This window comes from Fragaria vesca, linkage group LG7, assembly GCF_000184155.1.
Source record: "Fragaria vesca subsp. vesca linkage group LG7, FraVesHawaii_1.0, whole genome shotgun sequence".
In the NCBI taxonomy this organism is placed as follows: Eukaryota; Viridiplantae; Streptophyta; class Magnoliopsida; order Rosales; family Rosaceae; genus Fragaria; species Fragaria vesca.
Genome location: NC_020497.1, coordinates 16,862,064 through 16,883,148, shown reverse-complemented (window position 1 = coordinate 16,883,148; position 21,085 = coordinate 16,862,064). Strand labels below are relative to the sequence as shown.

Here is a 21,085-nt window from a genome sequence, read left to right as displayed (position 1 = left end):
ATAAACCTAAATTCCCAAATATATTCTTACTTGATTGGTGTTGGCCATGAAAGAATGCTAAAATCTTGCTCTCAGTTTAATACATGAATCAATTAAAAGTCATCCAAATTACCAATGTATTTTTTTTTCTCCCGCTCATACTCCCCGCTCTTTTTAAAGTTTAATACTTCTAAAATATGAAAGCTGAAGAATGTATTAAAAAAAAACTGAAGGATTGAATCAATCAATCAAATTTGCAGTACTCTCATTATTTGCCAAGTAGCTGTTTGAATGAAGATAAATTGTGTTATTCTCATAAATTTTCATTAAGACGATTTTTAATTTGGTAATTTTCGATTGAAATTTTATAAACAAAAAAATAATGATATCTCATTCCAAAGGGCAAAAGTCACACACCGACGACCAACCATGTCTGCAAAGTTAAGTTTAGATGATCGTCTTCTCTTGATTAGGATGACTACAATGCATTACAAGATCGAAGTTGGATTTCTATTTAAAAATAAAGTTTTTTCTTGATTTTAAGTCTTTCAATGAAAGAGTTAGTAAAGAATTCATGATTATGAATACTTTAATATTACAAATATTAAGAAAAACCATGTTAGCAATTCCTTCCATATAGGGCGGATGAGATGGCACTAGCCACATCATTTGGTATATGATTTTGGTATAAATTTTTGGTGTCTCTAGCACTACTCATATCATAATTGTGACTCTAAATCTAATGAATTATTATAACATTTGACTCCATAAAGAAATGCATTTAATTTAGTTCATGTAAGGTAACTAAATCAACTACATAAAAATGGTATCATCTTGATGAAAACAAAAAACAATATTTGGTATAGTTATTCGTTAATTTGGTGTGATTATTAATTAGATGTTTATTAATAAACTATATTTGGTATAGGCAGCCTATATATATATATATATATATATATTCTCAATCGAACTTTAAAAATGAATTAAAGAAAAAAGAAAATCTCTATCAAATTTATATTGGATGAACTATATATAAACAAATATATAGATACATATATATATATATGTATAATTTTCTCCTTGGAAAAATTATGTAGATACATATATATATATATATATATATATTTGTTTATATATAGTTCATCCAATATAAATTCGATAAAAACATTAACCAAAATTGACATAACATGTATTTTTTTTTTATTTAATGATGTGGGTAGGTGACTTAACATGTCACATAGGATTAAGATCATAAATCCTAGGTCTTAATAAGGCCATCTAGCACTCCCCACTTCAATATCAGCCAAATATATTCATAACTTGCTTCAAGTACATACCTCGAGTCTTCGATTAGTTCTTGATTGCTTAATACAAACTAGGTAAAATGAAAAACTAACTTCTTGAGCTTTCTTTCTTCTTCATGTTGCCAGTCGAACTTACAACCAGTTGGACTTTGAGAAACTCTCAAAACCAACAGGCCGCATAGGGAAACTTCAGTGCATCATTATTCGTTTTATACAAACTATGTAAAATGAAAACATAATTGAAACCTTAGCGGCCTGTGAAACTATAGAACAAGAGTCCCAAAACGACAAGTTTGATAATTACCATAATGTAGAACATATATTTGAGCACGAGTAAGTATGCTCCGACGCATGTACCGATAATCTAAAGCATGATAAGAACAAAGGTCTCTCCGGTTCCAGCCATGTTGATCGATGTACACAAAGAGAGAGGAAGTAAATTTTCAAATGCGCACACAACACACACACACAGACCTCTGATAGTAGAGAGGAGTTTTTTTTCGAAGATGAGTTGAGTTATGAGTGAGTTATAGAAGCCAAAGAGTTTCAATTTTTTTTTTGGTCGAAATTTTTAAATAGTTATAGTAATTTAACTGGGTATTCAAAGTCTTATATAATATGAGCTATAACAACAAGTGAGGCTAAATGTTCTTTTTATTTCCTTCTTCTCTTTACTTCTACAAAACAAATGAAGTGAAACTCTATGAACCAGTTGCAGACTAGCCACGTATGACCTGCGGTAAACTCTTGTGGGAGTATCCCATTCTTTGTTCACTGTACGAAATGCCTGTGACACATTAACAGTGTTAAGTAATTTACTAAATTACTAGCTAGTAGCTAGTAAGAGCAACTTTAGCAAACTTTCTATTTTAGCTTTTAGTTATTTTAGAGAGCGTGTTTAGTTTTTTTTCATATTTTTGGAGCTCCAGCAGACTAGCCAAAGTTTAGCTATTACTTTAGCTATCTCGCAACTAAATATAGAGAGCGAGATGACTTATATGAGGCTAGCTATAATTTAAGACATTCCTTATAAGATATTTTATGTGATATATAAATATATTTAAACTATTTAATCTTTATTTAAACAATAATGTTGATGTAATGCTAGCTAAAATAGAGAGCACTGATGCAGCCACATTTTTAAAGTGGCTAGCCAAAATGATATTTTAGCTAATTTAACAAAAATTTAACTAAAAAATGGCTAGTATTGCTAAAGATCTTTAACAAACTTTAACTCCTTAAGTATTTTAGAGAGCGTGTTTAACATTTTTTGATGTTTTAGGAGCTCCAGCAGACTAGCCAAACTTGAGTTATTATGACTTTTACCGAGATGACTCAGATGAGGCTAGCTATAATTTAATACATTTTTTGTAAGATATTTTATATGATATATAAATATATTTAAACTATTTAATTTATATTTGAAGAATAATGTTGATGTAATGCTATCTAAAATAGAGAGCATTGATCCAGCCACATTTCTAAAATGGCTAGCGAAAATGACATTTTAGCTAATTTGACTAAAATTTAACTTATAAATGGCTAACATTGCTAAAGATGCTCTAAAGTTGCCAACTACCTAGCTTGTCACGTACTACCAAATTTCAAATCAACCACCCACCAATCTTAATTATCACTAGCCAAGATCAGTAAGTATCCTCTTATTTTTACATATTGTGGTCACAAAATGGGCTTATAATTTCATATTCAAATAGGGATATATGTATTTCATAGAGGAAAAGTATATATGGAAAGACGTATCCAATTCATAGTGGGATAATATGAATTGTGCATCTCGATCATTTAAGCATACGATTCATATATATTTGGTTATACGACTGAGTATGGATCCCTAGTTTCAATCTTACTAGCTAGGGATAATCTCTCTAAGTGGTAATCTTCTCGAATCATTATCATAGTTAGAGGTAAAAAAATTCCCCATTTAACCATAATATTACCTCGAGATATAGCCCACTTTTCAGCTTCTTAGCTACTCGAGCTGCCTAATCAAAATCAATACCACACAATCAACAACATTATCATATTAGAGCTAGAACCCTAAACACCAAAAAGGAAAACCTTCTTAGCCAAGTACTCGGCGATTTCCTCAGTCACGTTCCTCGACGACCTCCTCTTCTTGTGGTCCCGCTCCTTCTTGAGGATTATGTTGAAACCAAGGCTAAATCAAATGTTCCCTGCGCTTGCCGGAACTCCTCGCCGGAGACGAGTCTTGGCTGTCGGAATCGTCGGAGCCGGTGTACGAATCCAGCTCGTGTCGTTCGATTTTCTCGGCTCATCTTTGTTACAAACACCACATATATCTCTCTTAAATCTCATATCTTTTCTCTGGTAAACCAAAGAATGTTTCTCTGCTTACACCACATACCTCCTTGAAGCCCAGTTGGCGTGGGCCGAAGTCCCACACTCCCACCTTTAAAAACCAAAGAATCAATTTGAAGCTCTGATTGGATGCATTTGATGACGATGTCCGATCCAAAACATACCCTTTTGCGAGCGCCACCATATATAAGACTTGACACAAGAATTCAGGGTGGAGGAACTCGGAGGTCAGTTTGCGGCGGAAGAGGCGCCACGTGGGGCCATAGACAGCGGAGCCGAGGTTGTGTTGGTTACTGTTTATGAACTTGTCAATGGCAAAGGTCTGCAAATACAGCACCATTTTGGATCAAGGCTAGCTTGGTGTGCAAGGGAGTGGTTGGCAATGGTAATGGCACGGCTAGCTGGAGCCAATGTAGCGGGTGAGGATGGGGTCATAGTGGCAATCGAGTGTTCGGAGTCCGATCACTACATCAGTAAATGATTTGCGCAGCCATTACAAACTGCTGATTATGTCAGTTAGTACAGGCAGCTAGTTCTAATCACAATGGCATCTAGTCACGCTTAAAAGTATAGAAATATATGATTGTTTGTTGTTAAGGGTCTATTTCATACACTAATACACTCATGTTTCCACACCCCCTATACAGTATATATAGACTATAGTCAACCAAATTCATAGGGTAACAAGCAGTACGTGTACGCAGAATGCTGTAGAATACCACGTACTACATACTTGGACAACTTTTAGAGTGTTTTATTAGCTAGGTTGGAACGGAATGCACCCAACTCAAGCCTCGTCACAGATGCACAAACTTGTGTTTTGATATCAAATGTGGCAATTTTGTTACCTTTTGATGTCATTCTGACATGTTTATCGATATCCAATTTTAGTTAGTTAGTGTTTGAATCTGAAGAAAACTTGTTGAGGAGGTATGTTGACATCCAGGTTCTGGGGTACTATATAATCAAACTCTATAATGCTACATCTTCTGTATGTCATGGTTGATACAGGGGAACGAGTTGAGATAATAACAATTAATGTCTGTGAAGCCCTTGATTAGTCTGAGGGCAAGGCTAGTGTTGGCTGTGGTTTCCTTGCAGGCTGGGAATGCTGGGTTAATCATACTCAGTATTTTTGCTCTTAATCAAGGGATGAACAAGTACACATTCATAGTGTACCGTATGGCTACTGCCACTCATCATTACTCCTTTTGCTCTCATTTTCGACAGGTATGTCTCCTCCTCTCTCGCTTTCTCTTAGTTGTCTTGCTACATTGTCTGCTTGAATCTAAATTTTAGATTATCAAGTATATGAATCCATTCTTTCTGCTTGCAGATCATGAACCAGGAATATAAGGCCAAGGATGACATTCTCTATCGCAGCCAAGATTCTGCTGCTTAGCCTTGAGTAAGCATAGTCTCGATTTTATGCATGAGCATTCTGCTAGTAGCCCAGTACCCTAAATGTACATGTTATAATCCTCTTACAGGGAACCTATATTATCTAGGACTGAAGAATATTCTACAGCCACTTTCTCATCTGCCATGTCCAACAGTCTACCTGCTTTTGCATTTCTTACGGCCTGGATTTTCTGGTAAACTCTAACTTCTTTGCCACACACACCTGAGGTTGAATGATGAACAAACAACTAACAATTTGTGGTGATGGATTTAATCTGTAGACTCGAGAAAGTCAACTTTAAAAGTCTGCATGGCCTGGCAAAGGTCTGAAGAACTTTAATCACAGTTGGTGGAGCTATCACATTGACTCTACTCAAAGGGCCTTCTCTGAGTGTACCATGGACCAAATAGCAACATCGTCATCAACCATCAGCTAGTCACTCAGGCGACAAGAACCTTGCTAAAGGGTGCTTTGTTCATCTCGGCAGCTTGTCTCTCCTGGTCTGTATTCATCGTTTTGCAAGTAAGAACTCCCTAGCTAGTGGTTCTCATGACTCTACTCAAAGTGAAAAGTAATTTGATGAATGTATATTTCGATATACATACGCAGACATATACATTAAGGTCATACCCTTGTCAGCTCTCTCTCACAGCTTTGATATGTTTCTGGAGTACCGCTGAAGCAACAGTTCTAGCTTTTGTATGGAATGGAGAAACAGTGCAGCATGGTCTATAAACTTGGATGTCAAACTCTTAACAGCTGTTTATGGGGTAATTAGGATATGTTTTCTCCAACTATACTCGAAATAAATACAGCATAACACCAGAATAGAATTGAAATTTTAATCTTAATTTGATGCAGGGGATACTCGCGGGGATTGCTTACTGTGTTGTAGGGATTGTAGTGAAGGAAAGGGGGCCTGTTTTTGTTTCTGCTTTTCATCCCTTGGGTACCAAGAATGGTTGCAAATGTACTTTTGGAGGTATGCAGATTCCTAGTGCATTTAGGAATTAAATTTCAAAATCACCAGGGACTGACAGAACTAACCTACTGATGCTTGCAGTCTTACTGGAGCCATAATCATCATTATTGGCCTATACATGATTTTATGGAGGAAAACCAAGGACCAACCTCCATCTCAATCACAAGAGCAAAGAGAAAATGGAAATGATCTAACAAAAATAGGAGCTTAGAAGTATGATAGATTGAAATAATGTTGTTGCTGGTGTATTGCATCAATGCAAATAGTGAGGCCTTATATAACAGCTAGCATAAAATTTGAGCTTCTATATATAGTTCTTTGAAGTGCCAGGTTGACTTGAGAATATATGGTATAGGATTCCTGCTTTGAATTTGTAATGAGCTCATTTTCTACTATGCAGCAAGGCCAATGGCCGGTTCTGCTTGGAATTTGGATTTTCATTGTGGAACAGATGACAAGATTCTAACTTTTGTACATGTTTGGAGAAGAAAGTACTGTATCAGGCCTTGGTTATCAAAATATCAGCCTAAAATATAACACGAAAAGAGAATATAGGCCAAAAGTGGAAGCATCAATGATATATGAAGGTCTTTGCCTGCACTCTTCTGCATGGAAAAACCACAAATTTTTAGGCCGGGTTAACTTATTTGGTATGCACTAACTCTTCTCGAGGCACGAAGTCACTAAAACACAGTTCTTGACTATCCTTATATGCCTCAAGTTCCCACTGACATTACTATCCAGTCTCGTTTAATGAACTTTTGGGGCGCAATGTAAAGATCCATAAAAAAAATGTCAGATGTCCAAAATCCGAAGTAATGATAAAATAATAATAATAAATAAATAAATAAAATAAAATGTTAAGCTGCATAGTATTCAGAAGCCAAAAAACACCCAGCAGACCAACTTCATGTTTGTATTGAAGAGATTACTCCAAAAATCACCCAACTAGAACTGGAACTTGCCTATTTATATATATTTGCATGCTACTATATGATTCCAGTTGAGGTCATGCATTTTGTTGAAGTCAAGAAATACAGATTTCTTCAGGCACAATCACATGAAAAATCAAGCAGCAAGAACAATGGTGGTCTAACTTTATGGCCAATAGTTAATACTTTAAGCTACCTGGTGAGTACTTAAGACAGAACAATGGTGATCCTTGCTATTCAAGATAACAAGAAACAAAAAAGAAAAATAAAAGCCTATATAGTAGCTGATACTGATAGGCATGGCCGAATTTGCAAGGATCAGCTTATTCATGAAGTGGCAAGGAATACTCGAAAGTAGGCACAATCACAGTCAAAATTCAGTAACAGCTAAGTAATCCTTGGTTTACTAAGACTAGTTAATACTTTAAGCTAGCTGCTGAACATTTAATTCAGAGGTGATATTTTCACTTCAAATAAAAAATGAAAAGGCCAAACAAAAAGACTAGACAACCGGTTTACCAGAGTTTCGACTTTCGAAGGATCAAGTGTCATGGAATTTTCTCAACACTGTTGATCATCTATTAATCTTTGTGTTTCTGGTGCTACTTCATCGATCATGCAACACTGTGATGGAGGAGATTGGTCCTTTGCTTTTCCCCAGAGAACAAGATATAGACCAATGACGATTACAGCCGCTCCAATAACACTAAGAACAAGAGTGAAAGAGACTAGTCAATCAACTGTCATGCATATATAGGAATATTGATCAACCAGAGAGAAATCAATATATGAAAGCCTACCTCCCAAGGTACAATTGTTCTGATAAAACAAAGGAACCCAGGACTGCAACCATTACTGTGGCCAAGGGATTAAAAGCCGAGTAAAAAACAGGTCCCTTTTCCTTCACTACCATTCCCATCACATAATAAGTAACACTGGATTGCATTGCCTGCAGTTTGAAATATTAACACAATGTTCAGAAAATTGGATTCCAGTGTCAAGTATGCAAGTACTTGGGAGTTGGAACAGGGTCGTTGTTTCAAATCCCAGTTATTATAGTACAAATGTTTGCCAATTCGTACATACAGTTGTTACCTACCCCATAAAATGCTGCTATAAGTTTGATGTTGAATTGTATGGACCAGACTCCACTATGTCCCCTTTCAACTACAAAAGCCAGTATCGCTCCTTCCACCGTACCCCAAAAGCATATCATTGCTGTGAGAGAGAGCTGACAAGGGTAGGATCTTAAGGTAATTGCCTGCGTATACAGAATCCAAATTCAACATCATATATATAAAAAAAAATTGTGGTTTGTTGCTGTAATCAAATTCAAATTATTAGAAGTTTAGGACCATTTCCGAATAAGTGGTACAATGAAGTGATTTGAGAGAACAATACTTGCAAAATGACAAACCAAGACCAGCAGAAACATGCTAATGTGATGAATAGAGCTCCTTTCACAAAGTCTGTCTGAGCCGAATAGCATTGCGCAGATTGATGATGATCAATTGGTTCTTCATTAGCCCATGGTAGACACAAAGGGGGACCTTTAACTAGGGTCAAGATTATTGCTCCCCCAACTGTGATGATCGTCCCCGTCACCTTTGCTATGCTGTGCAGTTTTTTAAGACTAACCTTCTCAAACCTACCAAGTCAATGCATTGTCAATGTACTGTGTCTGTAAATCAGTATGTGACCGAGGACATGATGAGTTATATATACCTAAAAATCCAGGCTAGACAAAATGCAAAAGCAGGCAGCATATTGCACATTGCAGAAGTGAAGGTCGCATTTGAATGCTTCACTCCCATGTAGCAGAGGTTCTGGTCAAGGACAGGGCTGCAATGCATGAACAGATAAAATCAGAACACATCCCAAGTTGAAGTAATGAATTAGATTATCCAAATTCTTACTCGAAAAGGCTCAGCAACATTATCTTTGCAATGATAGACCAAGTCATCGGAGGCCTTGAATTCCTGTCAAAAATGTATGCAAAGGGAGCTAGAACAATAGTGGCAATGGCCATTCGATACACGATGAATGTGTAAGAACTCATTCCCTTCTTTAGAGCAAACACAGAGATTATGTTCAGCCCAGCATACCCAAGCTGCACCAAAATCACAGCTACCACAAGCTTTGCTTGGCGGATCAACCCCATAGAAATTTTTACTGCTTCTATGTGTTGTTGTCAAGCCCTTACAGTCTTGGTCTAGCAAAACTTGAGGGGGGAAAGACCAGGAAATTATGTACTAGCTATATGATGAATACAGCTGGAAATTTAATTCGATTAGGATTTGATCTCATAAGATATGGAAGGATGTGGTAATGAGACAATTAGGACAATAATTTACTTCTATGATTTGTACATGGGGTTTTTGGTTACATGCATGCCCCAATTCCTACTTCAAAACCAAACAAGGAAGTAGGAAGAGCTATACTGCCTTTCCTGTCGAGGATCAATGGCCAAAAATCATTTAATTTACAATCGAATGGTAAATATTAGTGGTTCATATTGCATAACGCACAGAGCACAGCCCCAGTTTGTTACCAGCTCTGAATGATTAGGAACCACCAATACCGAACAAATGTCATACAGCATAAGATCCTTCCTAAATCCTTCTTCCCAAAAAAGAGAGAAAATTGAGTTGAATAACTGACATGGTAGTCTGAAACCAAAACGACCCACCAAAAGCCCCTGGTCACCAATAATACTCAACTTAGGCTTAGTCCAAAAAGATATGTATGAATAAGGACATTAGGTTCCATTTTTGGTAATTTGACTATCTAGTTTAGTCAAAAGCATTTCCGGGCGCAAAAGTTAAGTTTCATGAATTCCATATTTTACAGAAACTGTCCAAATCCAAACCAAAATTTCATTTAAAGACCAATAGCCACCTGTAAACATCCAAAAGCTCAATATCCAAATATACCCAAATTCCGGTCTATAATTTACTATATGTGTGTGCTGCTATCCATGGATCAAATCTCAACCTACCCCCATACATTAACAGGATCAGGAAGATTCTCATTTCAAGATGGTATAGCAACTTCATCTTTTCCATAGATACGCTGAAGTTCACGAGTAGCAGCTTGGAAAGATGCTGAGAAAGGCAAAGGAAAATCCATGAGAAATTTTCGTATATCATTATAACTGTAGAATTACAAGGTGGGATAGCATATTTCATGTTTGCATTAAACATGTCACGAAAATCATCTGAAATTCTGCACTACCTTTCCAGACACGAAAGTTCTTCTGATTAATCTGCGACCCTGTCGCATTTTCAATTGCATCAAACAACATGTCCTGAGGAGTAGTCTTCAGCTCTTGAACTACTGCATAGATGGTCTTTCCATTCTCAAAGTAGATGTGATTATTGGGATGTTTGGTCTTGGCACCAGCATGGCGCTCAAACTCATAAGCATTAAGAGGCTGAATATAGAATTATAGTCATGAGCTAGGTTATGAACCTCAGATAAAAAGACAATGGTACAAATTAAAAATATATATATATATATTAAAAAAAAAATCCAAAACCTGAAAAATGAATGTCTTTCTGGATTGTAACAGAAAATACCAAGAGTTCATTACCTTTGAGTGATTGCAGTCAGCACAAGAGCACAGATACCCAGCCCCTTTGATGATTCCATCGAGGTTTTTCTGAGAAAAATATAACAAGTCAACAAAAGGAACCTAAACAGTAAAAATTGCATCACCTAAACAAACAAACAAAAAATCAGAATATTCAATAGTACACAGGCTTACCTCCCGTGACCAGGAAGAATACTTCACACGAATACCATCAAAGATACCAGTTGACAACAAGCTTTTGACATTGGACGGAAAGTTGTTTGGAGGAGCTTTCTTAGTTTTTGGCTGTTTTACTTTGGGAATATTAACAGCTTTGGAATCAATTTTCACAGGGTCAACTACATGTGCATCCATCTTCGACTCAGTAGGATGATCATAATTTCTCAAACCAGATTCTTCCGATGGTTGAGCTGTTGCGTTCTGATTACATGTCAACAAACTGCAGCTATTGATGATCCCACCAGAAGGGTTTGTCTCAGAATCATCATGGAAACCACCAAAAGATATGGTATTGCTCTCATTCTTATTGAAATTATGACTCACATGTAGATCTCTATCTGATTTATCATAGTGAGGACCCATTGGTAAAATATTTGAATCAGCCTTGTCATAGGTCAGACCCATTGATATAGTGTTATCAGCATGCTTATCATAGGTCGGAGCCGCTGAGATCAAATTATCATCTCCTCCACCATATACCGGACCCATAGAAATGAAATTCTCATGCACTTTGTTGTAGGAGTTGCCTAATGATATGAAACTGCCGTCTCCCTTTTCATATGACTGACCAATTGATATAAAACTTCCATTCTCCTTCTCAAAGGGCTGACCCATTGATAACATACGAGTGTCACCCTTGCTGTAATTAGGAGCCATCGATATGAAAGTGTCATCTCCCTTGCCAAAAGTGTGACCAGCTGAGATGAAATTGTCATCTGCCTTATTAAAGGTAGTCCCTAATGAGATGGCATTCTCGTTATCATTGTAAGGTGGACTTAATGAAATGATGTTTTCATCACTCTTGTTAGTACACATTGAAATTGTATTATTGTCTCCCCTTCTGTAGGAGTTCCCCATAGATGCAGACACGGCATTATCAGAGTCCTTAACTTCATTGACTTTCACTTTTCTGATTCCACCAAAACTGAGACATGATGAAGGATCTTCAATGGTGTGGGACATTGACAAATTTACTGACTGATCATTGCGGTGTTGACTCTGAAACCCTTTTCTTCCAAAATTCATAGTTCCACTTCCAACAGACTGAATGTTTCTATCAACTAGGTTGACTGTCCTTCCAGGCTCTTGTCCAAAAAAGTGGTCAGTGAACTGCCCTGGAACTGTCTGAAACCCAGAAGTGTTATCCCACTGGGCAACAGCCAAGTTTGGAGCTCTTGAAATTGGCCTGCCATCAACAGCTTCCATTGCTTGCTTCTTGTTGTTGAACAGATCTGGTCCATTGGCTTCCATACACCATGGATGACCACGCTTTGATTCTACCCTGGAAGAATTATCACAACCCATCTCTCCATCATTTAAACAACTAGCATCTCTTGGAATCCAAAAGCTTTTGTGTTGGAAAGACTGCCAAAGAAAATAATTTTTAGAAACTTCTTTTTTGCAATTGAATGGTAAATGCTAACACACAAGTATATTCAAGCTCAAGTTCCATTTAACCTGTTTGAGATATAGAAATTATGAGCGATCACAATACTGAGCTCAATCTGTATTGCTTTTCTAACCAAGACCATGAAGTGAGAATTGTCTTAGAAGTTTTGTAACAAACTCTCAGATGAAAGAGTTGCATCATGTACACAATTTTAGCCTCATTGTCTTTATGATACATTACACATCCTACACTTTTAATTGAAAAAATATAGTTTAGATGATGAATAATACTGATTATCACCTCATTCTTACACGAAGGACCTAATATAGCTATAAAAAGTTTCTCTTTACTTTATTTTCTTTCCCTTTTTCCTTTCAGTTGCTTTTACTGTGTTTTAGTTATTTTTTCTAGAGACTTTGCAGTTTGCAGTATGGATTTAAACAAGTTATTCCAGAATGTAAAAGGTTGCATTCCTATATGACTGGTCCGGATTACAATGCATGGTGTCTGATACTACTCTCACTTCACATAGTAGATCACTAAAATATCAAATTTACATATTTATACTTGCTAGAGTAACTAAGTTTTCTCCTTTACTTATAACGATCAACTCTTTCAACAATATCTCCAAAGATTTGACTTCACAGCTAATATACTAATCCTTTTGCCTTACAGCCAAATAGAAAGCATCAGCATACTCGACAAAGAAAACATCCTTCTTTTTTATATCTCAAATTTGAACTCGGTTGTATAAAGCTCCAGGCATGACAGAACAACAAAACATCGTCTTTCATTTCACTCAAAAGCAGTCATAATCTCCAACAACTAAAGCAAGATCAAATCTTCAATATCAATAGTTCAATACTAATCGTCCACCATATATGCACAAAAAACAGTAAGAACAACCAAAATAAGCAGAGTACTAATATCTATCAAAAACCATATAACTCTCCTCTCATAAAAGCCAACACTCAAATCAAACACCCAAATTCACAACCTTTAAAATCCCAATCCAACATTTGCATGCAAAGCTTCATACTTCCAATCACCAAATCAATCATACACAATTCTAAACCATACCATTTTCAGAAGAGTCAAATGAAAGCCGCTTCGACACCGAAAACCTCAGCTTCCCTACACTCCAAACTCAAACAGCTACACTCTCCGACCCATGCAAGCCCAGAACTAAAGTCCCAGAGCCACGGCTCGATCAGTCAATACTCTACAAAATAAACCCGATACAATTTGAGATTCAATCGCATATGAAACAGTGAATGGTAATAAATGCACAGAGCTCAAAACGACCAGACTCAATTTTCAATAACCAACAGATACAAAGACGCAAATTTGATAATGATAAACAGAGCATTGGGGAAAAACCCTTGAAAATTTGAGAAGAATGGGAGAGTGTTGGAGACGGAGTACCTTCGCCGGAGCGGTCATCGGTGAAGTTTTCCCGCGCCGGTATTTGTTGTTTTATTGGAAGAGAAAGGGAGAGAGAAGGACTAGGCTGATGTGAGGAAGTGAGCTTGGGTTTTAGATTGCTGATGGACTCCCCTCTACCGTTACCATTTTAATGTCCACTTCATCCCCACCGTCCACGTGGAGATTTGGGGGCATTTTGGCCCTTGATCCTGTGCCGGAGTTGGGTGGGTTGTGCCGGTTAGAGAATTGAGGCTAGGCTCGGTAACAAGGGTGCGTACTTTGTTCATTCGAGCCATAGGTAATTATGAATAATTAAATATTTGTTATGATCACTCAGCGCGGATTAATCTCTACGGTAAAAATAACAAATAAGGAAGAGCATTCTATCAGAAGTAAATACCAAGAGTATTTCGAACTTTGACGACCCTAAGCTTCAAACTCATCAAGAAATAACCCATTATCGAACTACTGATCTACAACTGAAGTTTGGCATCAGCAACAAAGTTATGTTCTTGTTTAATATGAGAGACCAATCACGTTAGTTCAAACACGATACATATAGTGGTCTTAGACTATACTATTATAATTTGTCTTTTGTGTATAGTCTGGTGACTAAGTAAATAGATGAGAGTGCTCCCTAGCTCGAAAGTCAAAACATAAGCTTCTTTTTAAATTTAACAAATACAGAGGAGGTGATATCTGATCCTATTTGAGGAAAATAAGTTTAGCTATAGAGGTTTTGGAACGTTACTAATTGATTTATAAGGTCAAGGGTACAAATTCATCCCAATACTTTGAATCTTTCTTCAGTTTTTTTTCCTGAATACTTCAACAGTTTCTTTATAAAAATGCTTCCAATTCCATATTTAGTGTATAAGTATTTATTAAAATTCAATTGGAATTTATATCAAATTGAAGTTCAGAAAGAAACAGAAACTGGTAAGTGGATATATGGATCGGTGGGTGGTACGTTCCTGGACTAATTCTGCAAATATCCACCCACACGGGCCTAAGTCACCCCACAACGTTATGGGCCCATATAGTTGATCATCCTGTTTGGTTTCTCGCCAAAAGATCAAGTCGAGGATAAAAAAGTGTAATTCGGCAAACAGAAAAAACGAAGCCACATCTCTCGCCAAAAGATCAAATCAGCGAGAGGGCCTCGGTTTTAAAATTTTCCGAGTAAAACGACCGTTGCAAGAACGAGAGACCGGGACAAGAACCATTCTTGTTCTTCCAAGAAAGTTGAGGCTTTCTTCTGAATTCTGGTAGCGCGTGCCGATCATCCTCGTGCACGAAGCTCTAGCTCGATAAGAGGTAGGTACTCTCTGCGTTTTCCTTTCTTCTTCTTTCTACAACACACCTATGTTTCCGTATTACCTACATTCTTCCCTCTCATCTCTACGAGTTCTGGGCACTAAGTCGTAGTTTTTTAAGCGTTTTCTTGAACTCAGTACATTGTTTTCTGGTTCTTTATCGATCAAATTACTGTCTCTAATTTGCTTCGAGTTCTGGGTAAAAAGCGGGTATCTTTTCTTATCGTTTCTTGAAAAAAAACATGTCGCTTTCGTTTCTTGATACAGTCGCAGACATGGATTCCCGTATACCCTACCTTACCGAGTATCTGAACAAGTCAGAGGAGTTATTGGCTTCCCTTACCCAGTCACGCAGAAGCAGCAGAACGCAAGCCATTGCGCTGTTATCGGCCACGGAGAAAATTCAGAAAGACAGAACTTGTGTTGAACAAGAATTGAGTGAGCTTCTTTCACGTTTGGGTGGTGACTATATGGAAGTGGACAGTGTTAAGGAGGAAGCTCCTGAAAACAAAGAGGCCAGAACTGACGATCATGGAATTACCAACAGGAAAATATCGCTTCGGGAAATGAGAGGAGATTCGGATGTTGTGGTTCAATTAGGTCTTGCATCGAGCCTTAGTGAAGAAATTCAGAACATGTTAAGCAATCTCAGACTTGAAGGTGGCACGAGTGTCATTGAGTGGTTCAATGATGGAATGGGAGGCACTGCGATCCTAAAGTCTTTGGAGTGCATGGCTATCATGGTTGGAAAGCGGCTTTCAACAGCCACTGCAGATATTTCCTACCTCATGCGCTACGGTACAGAATCGGCAGCAATACTGGAGAGTTTCAAGAAAGAAATCCAAGCCGAAGCAACGGAATCCAGTATCATCAAAAGGATCAAAGATGTGCTTCTTCAGGCAGATCACCACATGCTGCAGTACACTGTGAGTGGCAGATCACGACTTGGTTTTTAAAGAAGCATTGGCAGGACTGCTCCAACAGTCTAGGAGTACCATTACAGAGACCGAGTCTCTCCTTGCCGTTCAGAAATTGCCTGTCACAGCCGACCTAGCAAGAGAAAAGTTGGCAACTGTTGTTGATGAGCTACGTAACATGCATGACCAGATATTCACCATCAAGGTCGGCATCATCGAATGGAGATCCGTCTTCAATGCATACAACAGAGTAGCAGAATCGAAGATGGATGGCTTTGTGCTTGAAATTGAGAACAATCTCCACCGCCTGTGGGAAGATTTAAAAGAGAGAAGCACAAAACGGTCAAGGCTTTGAATCTGTAGCCATTGAAACTGTAGATGATTTGAATGATTTTGGAAAAAACAAAATTCCTGATGAATGCATCTATACCTCCTGATAGTGTCTGCTTTTAGAGTACACTAGTCTATTACCTTTTCTTAATCTTCATACTTATGCATTCCATTCGATTACAGTACCCACAATTCTTTCTACCTATGAAGATCTGAGACTGGAATAATTCGTAATTTCATTAACCACACTGTACTATACTTTATGATCTGAGGCTGGAATAATTCGTAATTTCATTAACCACACTGTACTATACTTTATGATCTGAGGCTGGAATAATTCATAATTTCATTAACCACACTGTACTATACTTTGTGAACAGACTTACAGACATGCACCCCCCCAAAACACACACATGGTGTTAAAAAGGTCCACGCACACATGGTAGTACTTCTAGATAACGATTATGATGTAACTACTGGAATGGAATAAGCTTTACTTTAATGCGAAAAAGGTCGTATAAAATGAAATCAATGGAGAAGATGGCTTGTACATAGACAAAGAGCATAGATATTGGCTAATAGTGGTAGTTGGTTTCAAAATGCAGGTCTAAGTACTTACTTGGATATCGCTTCAGCTCTCACTGGATGAGGTCATACGGGAAGGGGCAAAGCTGTTCCACTCTACATATTGCAACATCCTTTGCACCGGCCTTTCTTCGCTCTTCATCAATCTCATAGTAAATCTGAATCCAGGAAAAACTTAGAATGCAGACCAGCTCACACAATATAATAAAGTTTTCATTACGCGGCTAAGCTAAACTGTATACTTTTGTTGGTTAATATAGTTCATACATCTGTTTAAAGAGTTTACTGACCCCTTTTGTTTTACACTGCCAAAAAGAATGCCTACCGATTACTTTATGCAGGAAATGAAGGGACATAATGCCTTCCCAGAGCAAAGAACAAGCCTTCTAATACCCTCCTCCAGATCAGAGTGGTTGCTTTGATCCTTAATGATGCGTTTAAATCGGGTTCTCTACTTGTCAAAACCTGGGTGGCCTTGAACATCATCAAACTCAGATAAATTTGATTGGCAGTCCTAGTGCCGAAGCAAGTTTTTTAGGAGCCATCACAACAAGAGGCATGCGGAACTCCCTGTTTATCTATGCAATGGGCCAAAGAGGAAAAAAAGAGAAAAAAAAAAAAGGCATAAGAACTTGCATGCAGAAACACAATGCTGAACAATGAACAAAACTGATAATAGTTTTACTCACCTGACGACGCAGGACATGGAAATAATTAGCAGGAGTGGTGATATTCACAACCTGCCAATTGCATTCCTGAATTTGCTTCCCAAGTATAGGATCCATCTCAGGTATGACATAAGGATTGTCATCACTCATCTGTCATGACATTAGTGTAAACTTGATTAGCTGAGGATTAAACAAATGCTGAACACAATTTTTCCACCAAATAGAAAATAGTGGGGGAATTTGGACTACCTGAAGAAAGCGCTCCAATCTTGCACTAGAATGTTCAGGTCCCTGACCATTATAACCATGTGGAAGCAGTAAAACAAGCCCAGTTTGGCAAAGCCACTTTGACTCCCTCCTACTGAAAAACGGATCAAAAATAACTTGAGCCCCATTTGCAAAATCTCCAAATTGAGCTTCCCAAATCACCAATGTGTTTGGATTCTCCATCGAGTAACCCAATTCAAATCCAAGAACACCAAACTCCAACAGTGAGCTGCATACAACATCAGAATCAGCTTATAGCAGAGACATACTAAACGCGAACATCAATTGGTAGAAAGGGATAATAATTGGGTTCACTTAATTTTCAGCCATCCAAATCTCTCATGTCTAGAGTCCAAATTGATGGAGACCCAAGTATTGTACCTCAAAAGGCATATATTCTAGAAATCAAGGAAGATACGGTATACACTAGTACAAAATTAAACTGTAAAGGGATATTATAATAGAATGTTGTGCACTGGAACAGAGATTCAATGAAGCATTCCTGCCCCATGAATCATTACTTCTTGGGTTAACAAACTATAAAAGAACATTGATTTATCTTACAAATTTTGCAAATTATATACACACACAACACAAGCTACTGCTGAAGGGGATATAATGGAGCATCACAAGGTCTTTTTATGAACATAAGATCCAGAGAGCAATAAAATCATTCTGGGTAATATAATCATAGAGTAACATTACAAAGATACCTACAGAACTAAAAGAAGAAAACACAAAATAAAGTAACCACTCATTACCTGTTGCTAACCGTAAACATCTCCTCATCTTGGTTCGCAATAACATGGTCCAGAGGGCAATACCTTTGCCCCGTTTCCTGATCGTGAAGTACAGCATGTCTGATGACTGAATGTACCTCTCTCAACATCCTGTCCACTCAATCGTACATGGTTACCTTCTACTAGCAGTGTAGCAATGGCAAGTGCCTCTCCAACAGCCCAGTCGATGCCTTCACCAGTCTCAATCATTTGCGCACTTGCTCCATATACCTTCTTTAATGCCCTGTAAGGTTTAAAATTTTCTGGTAGGGCTGTGATAGCTTTACCAATACTCTTCAAAATATTGGGTTTTACACTGACAATAGCACAGGGAATTAATCAAAATAAAATAACTAAGAAAATCACAGTATAGGTGAAAACTGATAGACAAAGTGCTATACCCAGTATTACGGATATGAGAAAGCTGTTCCGGTGACTTGAACCTGGACCAATGGGATGAAAGCCAGTCCCTTCTTTGAGGAAGGTAATCTTTGCTAGCTAAGAACTCTTCATTTAGAATTGTAGTAACCTTGCTCTGTATCCTCTCAATATCTTCTTGAGTCACCTGTCCAGACTCTAAAAGTTTGTTTTTGTAAATAGTTAGAGGGTTTGGATGATTCCTGATAACCTGTAACAAACAAATAAAATCGAACAAAAAAAAGTAGATAGTCAGGAATGGCCTTTACCCATATCAAGTTCTGCACAATAGTACTCTAATATTAAACAAAGACGCAAAAGAGTTTGGATGGTTTGAAAATTTATCAAGAGAACCTGTCAAGTTCCAACAAATTTGGAGAGCATAACTTGTACGTTTTGGGCTGCGTAAATGATGGCCCATCAATCTCATTGTGCCCAAAGCGACGATAACACGCTAAATCAACTACAACATCAGAATGGAAAGTCTGGCACCACTCGGCTGCTAGCTCACAGACATGAACAACTGCCTCCATGTCATCAGCATTAACATGGAAAATAGGGGCGTTCAAGGCTTTAGCAACATCAGTGCAGTACTCTGAAGATCTACAAGACATTGGGTCAGTCGTGAAGGCAACTTGGTTGTTCACCACAATGTGTATAATCCCACCAGTGGTGTAATTAGGAAGAGCACTAAGATGCAGAGTCTCATAGACCACTCCCTGTCCGGCAAAGTTACCATCTCCATGAATCAAAACCCCCATATTCTTGGTTCTGTCCACATCATTTGAAATAATATTGCTTCGCTCTTGTTTTTCCAATGACAACTGGATCCACTGCTTCCAAGTGACTTGGATTTGCAACAAGAGATAGATGAATTCTCTTCCCACCTCTAGTGGGTCGATCATAAGAAGTTCCCAAGTGGTACTTGACATCACCAGTCCCTGTGTAGAGCCCAACTTCATCTACTGGCTTTGTGCCACCACTGAATTCACTAAATATCTGACACAAAGGCTTTCGGACCACATTACCCAATACATTCAGTCTTCCTCTGTGAGGCATTCCAATAACTATGCTCTCAGCCCCAATATCTGCTGCCCTATCAAACATCTCCTTCATACCAGGAATGAGAGTTTCACAACCTTCGAGAAAGGGAGGAAGCCCACGACTCATCATCAACGCTATTGGGGTCAGCTTCCCAGGCCCTCTGAAGCCCTTCCAAATACACACTGCTGGTCCCATCCAAAAAACTATCAGTAAGCTAGAAAGCAGAACCGGCCGAGGAACTTGCATATCGTGGTGTGTAAGTACTGATTGTGCGCCGGAGCAACACATCTTGTCACAGTATAGGATCCGCTAGTCGATAACGACCTCCTAACAGCAAGCTTTGCCAGACCAGCCCCTGCTCTAAACCACCTCATAGCTACCAACACAACCAATTTACCGCAATTTTAAACAAACAAAACCACAAAATTTCACTTCCTGATTGTCAAAACTGAATCATAAATTAACAATTACAAAAGTAAAAATCATAGCACATACACAGTAACACAGATTCTTAGCTTAATCGTACTAAAAATGAGATCACATACTTCAATTTCAAAACTATGCTGGAAACAACTACAAAACTGATCCATAGACGCTTTGAAATCAATTCGAGATCAGAGAAAAGGAAACTGTTGCACAAATAAATGAAGAGACGAAAATGAAAGCTGGAAAATCGATGGAGATGAAGGATTAGGAGTAGTACCTGATGATGAAAAAGCCAGAGATAGAAGGAGGACACGGCAACCCTAATCGGTTTGTGTGAAGCTTCTGTACCCAACCAATTTTTTTTCAGAATTTCTAAATGTACGGAATTTCTATCGGTTTGAATTTTCTTTTCCTATACACTATACAGTTTGTTCTTGTCAATTGTCTAATAACGAAATCTCAGTTGAGTTTAAGGATTAAAATTATTTATAATTATTATTTTAAATATATTTTTTTAAATAATTATAATTTTAAAAAATATATGAGGAAATGTTTATTTAAAATTAAGTTTTTTTTTTTTGGTAAACTAAAAAGAAAATTTTAAATACACCTTCTAATCTCTTAATACACACCCTTATTATTTTATATTTCACATTAAATTTTATAGGTATGTTTAATTATAAAAATATCCATCAATTATTAGGAGAAAAAAAAAAAACTTTCTCTTCCCTAAAAACCCTAACTCTTCTCTACTATTACTATGCATTAAAA

General features: G+C 37.6%; 1 pseudogene across 1 annotated transcript in view; it reads right to left on the bottom strand.

Annotated features, from left to right (window-relative positions):
- LOC101298545 overlaps positions 1-20,694 on the bottom strand; it is a 40,631-nt pseudogene extending 19,937 nt beyond the window's left edge. The window contains exons 1-6 of the transcript XR_185270.1: positions 20,592-20,694; positions 19,232-20,264; position 19,140; positions 18,829-19,055; positions 18,410-18,743; positions 17,752-17,877 (exon numbers count right to left, since the gene is read on the bottom strand). The product of XR_185270.1 is annotated as a 2-oxoglutarate dehydrogenase, mitochondrial-like (transcript). The remainder of the gene's footprint in view (positions 1-17,751; positions 17,878-18,409; positions 18,744-18,828; positions 19,056-19,139; positions 19,141-19,231; positions 20,265-20,591) is intronic.
- Positions 20,695-21,085: the final 391 nt, after the last annotated feature.